Source organism: Sorex fumeus, unplaced genomic scaffold (genome assembly GCF_029834395.1).
Source record: "Sorex fumeus unplaced genomic scaffold, SorFum_2.1 ptg000044l, whole genome shotgun sequence".
NCBI lineage: Eukaryota > Metazoa > Chordata > Mammalia > Eulipotyphla > Soricidae > Sorex > Sorex fumeus.
Window position 1 is genome coordinate 7,782,741 of NW_026606101.1, and position 15,966 is coordinate 7,798,706.

Sequence of the window (15,966 nt, forward strand, 5' to 3'; positions counted from 1 at the left end):
TGAGTGGTTCAACATTTTTATCAGGGATTAGAGACTCATGCCCTAGGCCAGCCACAATTGCAATTTAAACTATTTGAAATAAAAGCATCAGTCCCTCAGGCATCATAGTCACCTTTAAGAACTCAATAAACATATGAGACTAGCAGACTAGCAGTTATTACACTAGGGAGCACATTTCCATTGGAGGTTGTGATGTAAATTCTAATGGATAATTCCATTCTGTATGGAAATGTTCATTACATTTATGTGACATGGGGTAGCAAATGCTGCTATATATGTAATTCAAGAGAGACCTATTGTTGCTAGCACCTGTTTCCCCTCTTTCTGGTAATAGCATCTCTATTTTCTATGGGGTAGGAAAAAAATCTTCAAGTATTTTGGGGGTAGTTAGCTGACTCCAGGGGTAAGTGTATGACTCAGTTCAGACCAATCATAACATTGCTTCCATGTTTTAGCAAATGTGATTGGCTCACAGTTAGGTATATAGCTAATCTCAGCCAATGAGATAAACGCTGAGACATGTTCAACATACAACTATTAAGAAATGTCCTTATTTGTATTGCTAAAAGGATAAGATGTTTATTTGTGGGGCTGCTAACAGTCATCTACGCAGTTTTGTAGGACCCCATGTCCACGCATGCCTAGTTTGGGTTAGATCTGTCACTGGCAACTCATTTTTCAAACATCTAAAACAATTTAATCAAATTGTTAATGGTCTTTGAACTCAACAAGATGAATTTAGAGTCCTACCCTTAATGCTAAAAGTCACTTTTATGTCCAGGAAGGCTTTTAAAGTGCTTCTGAGACATTCTGTCTCTTGATGTGAGTGCTGGTTCCATGGGTGTGTTCAACACATGCAAATATACCCAATTTTGCCCTTTTCTCTATGAAGGATGTGCCTCAACAGCTTAAAAAATCAATTGCATAAGGACAGGATGGGAAAGATCTCATTTTTACCAATGGGAAACCATTGTGAAGGTTCTAGTCTCTTACAAGCCCAATATGAGTCAAGAGTGGCTGCCCTAAAAGCCCCTGGAAGCTCAAACCATAGCTAGAGACAAACTCAACCTGAATGAGGAAGTTGACAGTTTCTTTACCAGGGTGAGACAGGTTAGACCAAGTAGAACATGCCACATATCATCAAGTCAGTAAAAGACCAGGCAGGAGCAGACAGCTTGGAAAGAGGGATAGGAGAACAGGATATTAGCTGCACAGGTTCATGAAACTGTTCCAGGGAACAGTTAACTTTATTATCCACACATACTGCAATTTTCCACAGAAACCCCCAAAGAACCTACTGAAAAACAGAGACTAAGAGGAGGTCAGTAGAGTCACATAACATCAAATTAACATCCAGAACGTTATTTTATTTTGGGTTTGGGGCCATGCTAGGTGTTGCTTAGGGGTTACTCCTGGCGCGACACTCAGGAATCACTCCTGGCAGTGCTCAGGGACCACACAGGATGCCTGGGACTGAACCCGGGTTGGCTGAGTGCAAGGCAACCACTCTATCCACTGTACTATCTCTCCAACCCCAACATCCAAAACGTTAAAGGCCTTCTTTCAAGAACAAAATAAGACTTCCACAGGTCTTCTGTAGTTTTCCAAAAGGACCCAAAATAAATTTTGCTCTATGGAGACAGGTGCCATTTGCCTGTTCTGAAAAACTCATTATGTCAAAGATACTATCTGTTTGGTCCAATTCATTTCTTTCTACTTCATTTTAAAAATTGTATTATCTGTTTGGCGCAATTCACTTCTTCCCAATTCATTTAATAAAATATAGACAACATGAAATGGACCATATTAACAATTTCATAGTGCACAGTTCAGTGGCTTTAAGCCTGTGGACATTATTATGCGACTATCACCATCATGCATTTACAGAACTGATTTTCATCCTTCTGCACTAAAACTTAATCTTCCTTAGACAGTATTTTCCCATTCTCCACTGTCTCCCATCCTTGGCTAAACTTTGTTTTGTTTTTATCTGTTGGTTTGTTTTTCTATTTTTCTTAAAATTGTGGTGAAATACATATAACATGAAATTTTCTATCTTAATCATTTTGTTGGTTTGTTTGTTGGGGGTGGGGGACGGTAACTTCATAGTGTTCCAGAGTTACTCCTGACTTAGTTCCCAAGAGTTACTTCAGTAGTTCCTGGGAAACCATACGGTGTTTGGGATGGAACCTGGGTCTCCCTTGGGCAAAGCATGATCTCCGGCCTCAGGAGCCCTCTATCCATCCCTATCTCAACCATTTTCAACTGTAGAGTTTGGTGATATTAAATCTATTCATAATTTGCCAACATAAATCCCCACCAGAGTTCTTCATTTTGATGAAACTGGAATCTCACACACATTCGTAAGACTAATATATTTTGGAAGAATCTATTTCTGATCTTTGAAGGGAAAAACTCAATCAAAAGAGCTTAAATATCATGTGAACATTTGCAGATAATCAAAGGAAAGAAAGAGCAATACGAGGAAAGCCCACACACTGAAAATATTTGCTCTCTGGTCCTTTACAGAAAAAGTAGTCTGACACTGTCTCACGGTGTTACCTCACCTTGTCATATACATTAATGCTTTCAGTTTGTGGGCCACGTGATCTCTGCTGCGACTCTCTGGCTCTGTCATGGTAGTGTGAAAGCAAATGCAAACAATATGCAAATGAATGTTGTGCCATGTCCCAATAAAACTTTACTGACAAAGAGAGATGGTGGGCCAGAGAGACTGTTCAGTGGGTTGAACAGCTGCTTTGTGTGGCAGAGGCCCGGACTTCATTCCCAGGACATGTTTACCTGAGCACCACTGGGAGCAGCACGTAGGAGCTGGGAGCAGACCCTGAGCAATACCAGGAGTGTCCCCCAAAACAAAAAATGAATAAGCGAAAACAGAAGGTGGAAAGATTTGGCCTTAATGCCCTCAATTTTGTTGTTGTTGTTGTTATTGTTTTACATAGGGGCTACACCCAGTGGATCTTGGGGCAGTAATGAAGTATTGGAATCCAACCTAGGACTTCCTGACACACATAAGGTCCAAACTATACCTCTTGAGTTATTTCTCTAACTCAAGACTATGAACTTTTTTTTTCTTTTTGGGTCACACCTGGCGATGCACAGGGGTCACTCCTGGATCATGCACTCAGGAATTACTCCTGGCAGTGCTCAGAGGACCATATGAAATGCTGGGATTCAAACCCGGGTTGGCCATGTGCAAAGCAAATGCCCTACCTGCTGTGCTATCACTCCAGCCCCAAGACTCTGAATTTTGATCACCATCTCAACAACCCCTGAGCACCAGACTCATACACTGATCTGTTTGGATATTTAAGGTTGTGTCAGCTGGACCAGGCCTGCAGAACACTCTTTCCAAATCCCTACCCACTCCAAATCCAGTCCTCCCCTTCTTAAATACCACCTAGGGTGGCTCAAGCTTAAGAGGCAAGAGTCATTAGCAAGGTCCCACTTCTATTACCTGACAACAAGACCTGTCAGCTCTGCTTTTTCATTTTTAGATCTCCAAGACCATAGCCACAGGCTTTCACCTTGGCTACCAGAAAAGCGACTGAAGAGGCCGAGGCCTCCCTGCTCCCATTCAGACTTCCAGGAGAAAATACGCATCTATAACTCAGGTAGTTGATAGGCCAGAGAGATAGTATAAGGCGTAAGGTGCTTGCCTTGAATGCAGAGGACGCTGTTTGATCCCCAGAACCACAGGATTTCCCAAGCAACACCAGGAGCAACTCGAGAGTAAAGCCGGGAGTAGCCCCTGAGTACCCCACTCCATATGGCTCAAACCCCCATCCCCTAAAAAAAGACTCTTCAGTCTGTTCTCCACTCAGCATCCAGGAAACACTTTCCACAGTCTATAGCTCATCATCTGTTCCCTGGCTCAAAACCCATGAAGCATTTTTTAAATTTTCATCAATTTAAAACTACCCTTCTTACCTGGGCTTCAAGACTCACATTCCCCCAGGTTCCCTCTATTGCCCATCTTCTCACTACCGAGAAATCCCATCCCACCCCAGACCCTTTGGATGTTCTCCAATCCTCCTCCCGCACTGAAAAGTCAACCCCAGTGCGCTCTGCACGCATGCTCTCCCTATCACCCCAGTTTACACCTGGCCTCCCAGCCCTGCCCTGATTTCTATCATTATTTTGCGTAGGTTCTTCAGAGCATGAGTAGATGTCTAACTATGCTGAATTCACAAAGAAATGTAGGCCAGACGTTGGTGTTTTTTTTCTAAAGTACATGCATAGCCCTGAGTTGACACATCGACAACAAAGAGTTGCAGACCACCAGGCAGGCAGACCCGCATCCGTTCCTCCACACTGACCCTAGCATTCTGCTCTCTGCTTGGGTACTGAAGTGAGAGGTGGTGACAGGGCATCTAGAGGAAGCCCAGTGCTCTGTACAGCACTCCCCCTTAAGTTCCAGCAGCTTCTCTCTCTCCACCCCTCCCAACCGAGGGACAGGCACAGTTCCCCACTTTGTTAGTCCTAGAATTATGACATCATCCCTTGTCGGTTCCCAGAAACCATGTTTTTCAGTGTGGTCCCAAGACACTGTCAGGGTCAAAACTACTGTGAGTCAAACCTTTTGCTTATTAATAACACTAAGATGCATAAGCCAGGCAGGAGGGGTAGCACAGGAGTGATGGCACTTGCCCTGCACACAGCTGACCCCAGTTTGATAACCTGTCCCCTCCCTCAAGCACTGCCAGAAGTGACCTGTTCCCCATCATAGAGCCAGGAAGAGCCCCACAACTCCGACCACAGTGAGGTGTGACTCCCAGACCCCAAAACAAAACCAAAAAGGCATTATTTGCCCTTTCCTCGATGTTGATACTTGCACTCAATGGACAAAAGCAATGATGGATAAAGAGTTCAGTTGATCTGTTTAATAACCACCATGTTTACTGCTTTCTATGCACAGCAAGAGAGAGAGAGAGCGCGCAAAAGAAAGAAACTAAAGAAGACACACAGATGGTGAATGAGCGTATAAAAAGAAGCTCCATTTCACATGTCATCAGCGGACTGAAAATTAAAACAGTGAGACTAGACACCTGGGCCGAACCCAGACGCTGCCACTGCCAAATGCTGGTGACGATGCTGAGGATGCTGAGCCACCGGGAGGCGCATCCGTTGCTGGTGGGAATGCAAAAGGGGCAGAAAATTTGGAAACACTTTGTTGCTCTCTTATGAAACTAAAAGGGACTTTCATCAGTTGTTGCCAAAGTACTGCCCTGGTGGGGCATGTTGATGAACGGAAGGCAGCACAGTATACAGAACATCTCTACTTTCTCCTATATTTTGCGGTAAACCCTTAACTGCTCTTTAAAAAAGTCTCAGGGGCCAGAGAGATAGTACAGTGGGTAGGGTGCTTGCCTTGCACGCAGACAAATGGGGTTCAGTCCCCAGTACCCCATAGGTTCCCCTGAGGGCAGAATCAGAAGGAAGCCTTGAACATGACTGACTGTGGCCTCCAAAAAATAAAAAATAGTCTCAGTGAAAATACAAAGACACCAAAACAAAAAACCCACACGTACTATAACCAGAGAGCTGAAAAACCACCACTTTCCTTTCAGATGATGCAGTTGGGGCTGAGAAATAGCACAGAGGTCTGGAGCACAAGGTGTGCATGCGGGAAGTTTGAGTTGGATCTCTGGCACTGCATGGTCCCCTGAATACTGTCAGGAATGACTCTTGAGCACCGAGTCAGATGTGGTCACTAGGTGTGCTCTCCCCCACCCCTGAAAAATTAATAATAAAAGAGGACATCAGACGTGTTCATTCTTAGTTCTGGAGTACATCCTTTTGATAGTTCGTGTTGCAAAATGAGAAGCATGAGAAAAGGAAGGCCATTGTCTCACCTGTGCTCTTGAGCCATTGTGGAAGTTGTCTCTAGTCTAGCTCCTTCTCTCCCAGAACACTTTTTATTCAAGGAGAGCCATGATGGTTATTCACAAATCAATATCTATCAGACTTTTCCTCTACAACACACAAAGAGATCCTGCACGTCTCTGTGTTTGTTGACTATGATGGGATTGAGCTTTCAAGCAAAACCCAGACTGAGAAACTTCTGTCACTTCTGTGAGCTAACAGTTTCCCAGAGAATATCAAAGATATTCTCTCTGGAAATTTTTATATTTTATGAAATATGTCGACATTCAGAAGATCTGCCTGACTTATTGAACCAGCATTTGCTCATCTCCCACAGCTTTCTTGAGAGACAACTGCCACATATCACAGTGCGTGTTGAATGTTAGAGTGAGAATCTGATGCACGCATATATTGTACAAATGAAAACACAACAAGGTGAGTTACCCCACCCATCAACACATAATTACATATGCGTGTGATGAAATATTTAAGATTTACTCTCTTAGCAACCTTCAAGTTCACAATACATTATTGTTAACTCTAATCACTTTCAAGTTATAGAAACTATTCATCTTATGATTGGAAGGTTGGACACTTTGATCAACATCTACCGCCACCCACACCCCACTTCCACTCCCTCCCCCTAACTACAAACCTACTGTTCCTATGAGTTCAGCATTTTCAGATTCCATACATAAATGAAATTATACGGTATTTGTCTTCGTCTGATTTTGCTTAGAATTCCCTCAGAGTTAATCATGTTGTTGCAAGTGATAGGCTTGCTTTCTTTCTGTTTTTCATTTGTTTGGCGGGCCACACCCAGGGGTGCTCAGAACATACTCCTGGTCTCTACTCATGTATCATTTTTGACGGGGCTCAGGGGACCATATGGGGTTCCAGGCCAACAGAACCCGGGTTGGCCATGTGCAAGGCAAGCACCCTACTCACTGTCCTCTCTCTGGCCCCAATTTCCATTCTTAAATATGTGCATGTGTGTGCATGCATATATTATATATTTGGGAGGGGCACTGGACATACCCAGGGAGTCTCAGGGGCTATTCCTGGCTCTGTGTTCAAAAGTTACCCCTGGTTGTGCTTGGGGGACCCTACCAGGGCCAACCGTGTGCAAGATAAGTTTGTACTATCTCTCCAGCCCCTTTATTTTTAAATAGAGAATCATACATCATGACAGTTCTGTCAATAAAACTTCAAATATCACAGTGGTCCCAATGGGCCACCCCTAGGTGTACAGGAGGTTATACCAGCGAGACTTGTGCTGTTACACCCCATGATGTCCACATAACCTTTGATATATAATCATAGATCATATTTTTAAAATCCATTCATCTGTTGGCAGGTATTTGAGTTGTTTTTGTATCTTGACTGGTGTGAAAGAGTGCCACAGTGAACAGTGATCAATAGACCTCTCTTTATGGTAGTGATTATAATAATCCTTAGGTACTATATCCACAAAACAGGATCGCCTTTGACTATAGTGGTTCCACTTTAACAGTCTGAGGAGTCTCCATAATTTTTCATTCCCACAACGGCATACAAAGGTTCTCGTTTCTCCAACCAACTGGCTAATGCTATGGTCTCTCATCTTCTAATAGGTCTGAGATTATGTCTCACTGTGGCTTTGATTTCCATTTCCGTGATGATTCACAATATGGAGCATTCTTCATGTACACAGTTGATTGTTTACATGTTGTATTTAGGAAAACGTCTCATTAGTTCTTCTGTCCATTATTAATTAAGTTATTGCATTTTTAATTGATTGTAAAAATAATTTACAATGTTCTGATACATTGTTTTCAAATGTATATATGAATAAAAGAGCCATTCAAAATGTAAGACAGAACAATGGATTTTAATGTGAGATCAAAAACAGCTAATAATTGATATTGCTTCAGATTCCACATTGCAATTAATTGTCAAGAAACTACCACCTGTTGAGTTTGATGACAGTAGCAAAGACTATCCATAATTATCTGAAAAAGGCAATTAAAATATTTTCTCTCTTTCCCACCTACATATCTGCATGAGGTAAGATGTTCTTCATTTACTTCAACCAAAATAATGTATCACAACAGACTGAGTGTAGAAGCAGATAAGAGATTCCAGGAGTCACCTACTCCGCTAGATTTTACAAAGATTCGCAAAAGTATTAAACAAGATTATTCTCCTTACTATTGCTTTTGTTTTGAAAAATATTGATGATGAGATGGAGAGATGGTAATGAAGTTAAGGTACTTGCCTTGCATGACCCAGATATGCTATCTGGCACTGCATATGGTCTCCAAACCCTTCCAGTAGTGACCCCTGAGCACAGAGCCTGGAGTAGCCCCAGGAATAACCAAATAACAGAAAAAGAAGAAATTAAAAATTTAATGTTTATATGTGTGGGAATTTTGAAACATGCCCACAGACTCTATTCCCTTTATGGTGTGGCCTGGGTCCTACGTTTTGTTTTGTTTCAGGGCCACACCTCCTGAAACTCAGGAGTACTCAGGGAGTACTCAGGGAGTACTCAGGAGTACTCAGGGAGTACTCCTGGCTCTGCACTCAGGCATCACTCCTGGTGGAGCTTGGGGACACCAAATGAGGTGTTGGGAATGCGACCCAGGTCGTCTGTATGCAAGCAAGCACGTTACCTACTGTACTATCTGGTCCTTCATCTTCTTCACCTTGGGTGTGAGTTGGACTAGGAGAGCCAGCTCTGATGAAGAGAATGTTCCAGAAGTAAATGTATATGGCTTCAAAGCTAGGTCATGAAAGATGTTGGGGTTTCTCCCTGCACGTATGTCTCATAGTGAAGAAAGGAAGCTCTCCCCTTGCGGACAACCCACTAGCTGTCCCACAGAGAGGCCCCTGTGGCAGGAAGCAGGGGTCTCCTGCTGAGAGCCATCTCCATCTCCATCTCCATCTCCATTTCTATCCCCATCCCCATCTCCAGCCAGAAGCAGACCCGCTGGTCCCCATTAACCCCTCATGTAACCAAATTTTATTCCAGATCTTAAACTTGACCCACCTAGTTAAGTTGCTCCTGCATCCTGGACCCACAGGAATCATGTGAGAGTCATTTTTATTGTTTGAAGCTACATTTTCTTTTTATCTTAGCGGGGAAGGAGCCCCTTAACTGGTACTCAGAGAATTTGGATCTACCCCCAGCAGTGCTGGGGGCACCAAGTCACCAAGGCAGCAGTGCTTGGGAATTGAACTCAGGGACCAGGAATTCAGGGGCTACCTCTAGCCCTCGTCCATAGCTATTTTTTCCCCCAAAATTTGTATTTTATTAAGGCACTGTGAATTACAAAGTTATTCATAGTTGGGGTTTGACATACAATGTTTCATCACCAATCCCACTACCAGCGTCATTACCTCTACCAGTGTCGCTGGCTTCGCCGTCCTACCACCTCACTCCCCAACACCCCACAGCCCCAGCCTGCCAGCTTTACAGGCACCTTTTAAAATTGGGTCTTAAAATTTGGGTCTCAGGACTTCTCTGGCGTTTGGATATTTAGCTGTGTCATTCCTCTACACCACCGATGTACCTGAGTCCCCTTAAGCCCTCCTGTCCCCGTTGCTTCTCATCTTTCTCTTCTCCACTCTATGTCTTTCCTTCTCCTTCCTATACTCTGGGGCCAAGGGCATCCCCCTTTAAATCATTGCACTTCCTCAGATATTCACAGCTAAATTGTGAGCCCAGATGCTATACAGCAAAAGTCAACCCACTGCAAAAGATAACGCACTTACTGTTACACTTTAATAAATATATATATTTAATTCTTCAGTTTTGATGCCTAATAAGATAACTGTCAACTGATGAACCCAGTTAAACAAAAGCACTTAGCAGATTCTCAGCCTTGGAGACTATGAAGATGCCCTACGGGATATGGCAGGAGAATTTCTGCCCTAAACTCTTTGTCAACTACCTCATTATTAAATGTTCTTCGCTACCTGGGGAGAGCACCCTTTGCTTCACACTGGGTCCCTGACTAATAAACACTAAACCACAGTTGTATGACTTTATTACTATCCTATGGGAGAAGGCATGATTTTATTTTTTCTTAAGTTACTTTTTTTTGCGGGGGGGGGGTTGGTTTTTGGACCACGAGAGGCAGAGCTCAAAGCTTATGCCTGGCTCTGTTCAAGGATCACTCCAGGCTTGCTAGAGGGACCATATGTGGTGCTAGGAATTGAACTCAAGTCAGCCATCTGCAAGGCAAGCACCCTACCCACTGTACTATCACTCTCGTCCCCTAGTTTTTTCTTTTCTATACTTTATATATATATTTTTTTTCTCCTACAGAAGGATGCATGTTTTTACTATTATTTTGGTTTGGAGAGGACCATATCCAGAGATGCTTGGGTGAACCTATAAGGTGCTGGGAACCAAACTTCGGTCAGCTACATGCAAGGCAAGTAACCTACCCTCTGAGTATTGCTCTGGCCTCTTATTTTGGTTTTTGGCTGATACCCAATTGTTTTCAGGGCTTACCCCTGGCTCTGTACTCAGTTATCACTCCCAACGGTACTTCAGGGACCATATGGAGTGCCGGGAATTGAACCTGGGTTGGCCATATGCAAGGCAAGCATCTTACCGAGAGAAATGCCTCCCCACCTCCCAGGATGCATTCCTTTAATAATGAAGAGAAAGGAAACTTCCTTTTCAAAGTCATCCAAAGTGAAAGTCCGAGGCATGTTTACTTGGAGAAACAGCCGGGCTCAGCGGAAGCAGGTGTCCACCACAGCACCTGGGGTTCCGGGAGGGGGGAGGTGACAAGCCTCCACCCAACAGCTCTTTCATCTGACTTACATATGGGGTTCTGCCTAATCCTTCCCTTAGAGAAAAGTTTCCAGGGCTTAAAAAAAAATAAAGTTTCAAAACCTTTACCATGAGAATAAAAGTAGAAGAGTTAAATTTAGGCTCTAGAAGAACCACTCCATTTTTAAAACGTGGACAGTTTCCATGAAGAAAACCCTACCTACTCAGAGAGGAAGCACAGAGAGTCCCTGAGACAAACGGACAGGGGTTCCAAGCAAGGCTGAGTCCCTGACCATGGAGAAAGGTCCCAGCAAGGGGTAAACGCCTTATTCGGGGTCCCCCCCCCCCCGAACACAAAAAGCCCTAGCCAGCAGAAAGAAGTTCTTATGGCCCTAAGAGACAGAGACCCAAACTAGATCTGATGGTTCTCATGTTTGACAGGGAAAACTGAGAGCAGAGCAGGTGATGGCCAGGCACTGGTGGATGAAAACATGGGCTTCAGACGCCGAGGAGAAGATTCAATCCTGATTCTGTCTAGGTCCCACTTCCAAGCACCAAGCCATCAAGTCCAGACTGGGTGCACCCAGGAGTGAGTCTGGGCTTCTGAGCACTATTTAGTATTGGAGAGGCCCTCTTAAAAACTAAAAACAAACAAACCATAGTCTTCAGCATCAACCAATCTAGGGCATACTCACTGTGAGGTCTTGGCAAGTGACATTTACCTTCAGAGAGACTTGAGAATTTAAATGGTGTCACTATTAGTTTAGTAGTTTCTTAAATGTTCAATACAGGAGCTCGGGAATGTGGTTCAGTGGCCAAAGGTTAATTGCCAGGATCTCCCATATGCTGATGGCAATCTGACACAGTCCTCGGGCAGACCACCCTCCTAAACTCCCACCCCCATAATTGTAGAACATCACCAACAAAAGAGACAGGCAGGGAAGAAAAAGAAGAAAGGTTGGGTGGAGAGATAGTACAGCAGGTAGGGCGCTAGCCTTGCATGTAGTCAACCCCTGTTCAATCCTTAGCATCCTATTGAGTGTCCCAAGCCCCACCAGGAAAAGATCTCTAACCAAATCTTGAGCACCAATGGGTGTGAACGAAAAAGAAACGAAGGAAGGAGGGAGGGAGAGAGGGAGGGAGAGAGGGAGGGAGGGAGGAAATTTACAATATGACCCAGAAATTCCCTTCCTAGGCAAACTAGAAATGAAAACATATCCATGCCAAGACTTGCTCACAAATGCTTCTTAACAGACTGATTCATCCTGACCCAAAATGGAAACAACAACCCAAATGTTCATCTGTTAGTAAAGGGATGAACGAATGTGGTACATCCATACAATGAAACACTGTGGGTAAGGGAATGGGATGGGTCCTGATACCAGCTATCACCGGCAGCCTGAAAACATTACTGTCAATGGGAGAAGCTGATCACAAGAGATCACGTGGTCGGGGGCTATGTCTTAACGCACTAGCCAGAAAAGTGAACTTACAGAAGCAGAAGAGACAGCAGTGGTGGCCTGGGGGTGGGAAAGGATGGGAACTGAGAGAACAAACACAAGTTTCTTCTCAGAGGGACAGAATGCTCTTTTCTTTTTAAGGTGTCAATTTTTTTAATTTTTATTTTTTAATTGAATCACTGAGATACGCAGTCACAAAGTTGTTCATAGTTGGGTTTCAGTCTCATATTGTTCCAATACTCATCCCTTTACCAGTGTACATTTCCCACCAATAATGTCCCCAGTTTCCCTCTCACCCCTATGACAGACACCCCTCTCTCTCTCTCTCTCTGTCTCTCTCTCTCTCTCCTTTTGTGTATTATGTTTTGCAAATACAGGTACTGAAAGGTTATCCTGCATATCCTTTTTGTCTACTTTCAATGCTCAGTCCTTGTCCACAGTGATCATTTCCAACTATCATTGTCATACTGGTCCCGTGCTGTGCTTTTCATGATGTGTGAATGAAACCTCAGTGAAATGGGGACAGACTACAAGCTCGACAGGGATGTCTGGACAGTAGCTGCCTAGCAGAAGCAGCACTCTAGCAATAACAAAGAGCACCAGCGGAGATCACAGCAGACTCCACGGTGTAGAAATTCACCAACCACAGACCTCAATCACCACTGACAGTTCTCAGCCCATGGCTACCCGGGCCAACTCATGGAGGCCCACCACACCCTGGATCTATTTGTGTCATGGCCTACTCATCTTTGCAGAGGGGTAAATTGAGGCAGCAGAAATTTAAGTAATTTTCTTAAGATTGCTTGGCAGCTGCCTAGCACAGCAGGGGTTTGAGTGGTGGGTGACTTGTTCCTGCAACCCTGCATGGCCCCTCTAGTACATGCCAACGTCCCTGCTCCAACTGAGATGGAGTGGGTGAGGGGGGCTTCCAAGGAAGGTCTGGACCCCAACTGGAAGTGCTCTCAGTATTCGCTGGGGCATGGAGTGGCCGGGGAGGAAAGTGGAGCTACAGAGGTAGGGGAGGTGAGAGGATTCGAGAAACCCGAGCGGCAGGGGCATGACAGGTGTGGCTCTGGCAGGTGTGAGGCCCAGTAGGGATCCCCCAATAGCCCAGACATCAGCTCAGAGGTAACGCAGAACCAGAGCTGGGCCTGAAGAAGCCTCAGCCTCGCCTTCCTCTGCGATGACTCACGATGGCCTCGCAAGTGGAGGAGGTTGAGTCAGCCGCTGCTGTGAGCTCAGGGGAGCGGAGGAGCTGCCACCCGCGTTCCCATCCCGCTGCGAGCTGACGCCCCCGGAGCCTCCCCGGCACCAGCTCCCCCAGCTCGCAGAAGCCTCCCAGCCAGCTGGGAGCAGCAGGACCTGCCGCGCTGCCAGGAAGCCCAGCCAAGCGGGGACACAGCCCCGAGCGGGAAGGGCAGGTCCATGCCACCGCACACTCAGCCACGGGAACGGCCAGCAGAGACGTCCTCAACCCCACAGCCTGCCACAGGGCAGAGCTCTGCCCTCCATCCTCATTGTCTTGGTCCCCAGATCCAGGAGGCCCGGGGCAGGGGCTGCCCATAGGCTCTAATACATTCGTTGTTCATTGAAACTGAATACACATGTCTTGGGATTCAGTTCTTGCACATTTCCGAATCTGTCCTAGATTAACCTTAACATGTGCATAGTCAGTGGGCAAAAGCAAAACTAAGAAAAATACCTATATGCCCATCAATATGAACTTGGTTATTATATTTTTTAATGTTGCCAAGTTTGTGTTGTGGAATTCTATACAGTGGGTAAAAAGAACAGGGCCCATCTATTATCCCACCACCCCATGTCCTGACATGGAAACCTATCCGTGAGATAATACTAAGTGAACAAAGATAGAAAATTGCAATCAAATTCATCCAGGATGTCATTACCAGCATAGAAATAAAAAAGAAGCACCATCAAGCACCCCAAACCAAACTCTTAGATTTCTCTTAGAAGGCTAAGTAAATGAAAAAAACATCTGGAAGACAACCCATCAGATGAATATCAGTTGTCATGATAGGAAGGAGGGAGGAAGAGGAGGAAGTTTTACTCTGTACTCCTCTCGGTAGTTGGCTTTTTACAAGAAGAATGTGTTGGGATCTAACTGGGCTCTTCTGTTTTAAAAAAGGGGGGCTGGAACAATAGTACAGCAGGTACTGCGTTTGCCTTGCATGCGGCTGACCCGGGTTCGATTCCCAGCATCCCATATGGTCCCCCAAGCACTGCCAGGAGTAATTCCTGAGTGCAGAGCCAGGAGTAACCCCTGTGCATTGCCGGATGTGACCCCCCCAACCCCCCCCCAAAAAAGACCAAAAACAGAAAAAGTGTGATAAAATGATAATCACTCAATCATTTAAGTGCCCCATCCATCAATGCAAAGTTTAACACTCCCCCTTAGTAGATTAAGAAGCTGGACCCAGAAAGGTCCTGGGCAGGACTTCAGGTGGAGAGGAGGGGTCTGATCCCTGGACTCCCAGACCAGTGCTCTTTCCAACCAGACAGGAGAGAGTATTATAGCCTAGGGGGCTGGGAGGGGAGGGATTGGGGTCACCGAGTCTCTGAAGCCCCACGACCAGCTCCCAGAGGAGCCCTCCAGGGGAAACAGGACCTTGTCAGGGAGGCAGCATGGAAGAGGGTGAGGCAGGAGCTGATGAGGCGACGCCCACCACAGATATCAGGACGAGCCGCCCCCTGAGTGGGACAGGCCCGCACGTCACACAGCTGTCACTTGTGGGAAGGAGCCTCCGGGGCGCTGTCCCCTGACTGAGTCACACTTCTCCCTGGGGGGCTCACTCACCCCAGGCTTGGAGCAGAGCTGATTCCCACCAAGGGAGTCCATAAAGGCCTCTCAGCTCACTTCCCAGTGCTCAGTCACCAGAACAGAGGTGGGAGTCACTTCTCAAAGATAGGAGAATCAGAAAGCGTCACCCCGGCCCCTTCCCCGGGTGGGAAGTGGCACCACCCATCTGGCTGTAGTGTCAAGGGTCTGAGGGCAACCAGGACCTGCAGACCAGGGGGGACCAGATGCTGGGTGAGTGGGCTTCTTGGCTATGTATGACCTCACCCGCAAGCATGCTTAGGGTGGGGTGGGGCGCTCAGGCCGGATCACGGATATCCTCACATTCCCACATCAGGATGCAGACCTATAAGGCCAGGAGACTGAGGACACAGCCTGGTCCCTGGGATCCTTCCTCTGCTGCTGTGCTCAGGGTTCGGAACCTCTCTGAGACTCAGTTTCCCCATCTGTAAAAGGAGTGGAAACCAACCAGCTTTCAGGGGCCAGAGAGAGAGAGGGCTGGAGCACACACCTTAGAGGCTGGAGGCCTGGGCTTGATCCCCAAAACCGCACCAGCCCCTGATGACCACTGGGTGTGCCCCTCCCCAACAAAAAAACAGACCCGCCTCCTGGGTACTGGGGTATCTGATCCATCATGTGAGAAGACAGTAATAGCATTCGGGGGTTCCTGTGCTTGCTACAGATAGAAACTGGAGAGATGCTCCGAGGATGCGTGTGGGATTTTATTTCTCGGTTCCCTTTATAGAACGAAAACGTCCTAGAGAGCGCGCTGCACACCCATCTCTGAATCCAGACTTTATGGGCATCCTCTAAACAAAACAAACTCGTCATATAAATAAAACAGAGTAAGATCATAAAAATAGAACCTATAGCCAGCAGTCACACAATGTGAGGGCGCACGCCACACAACTTGGGGGTGGGTGAGGGGTTTGTCTCTACCCCAACCTTCCTAATCAGCCCGTGTAGAGGATCATCAGCCTGATTCCCATGGGTGGAAATTAAGACCCTGAGCTGCCCGGGTCCCCAAGGGAGTAACT

General features: G+C 45.8%; 1 protein-coding gene across 3 annotated transcripts in view; it reads right to left on the reverse strand.

The window, feature by feature from the left end:
* PPP1R16B (protein phosphatase 1 regulatory subunit 16B) overlaps positions 1-15,966 on the reverse strand; it is a 104,890-nt gene that overhangs the window by 57,106 nt on the left and 31,818 nt on the right. The window lies entirely within an intron of this gene.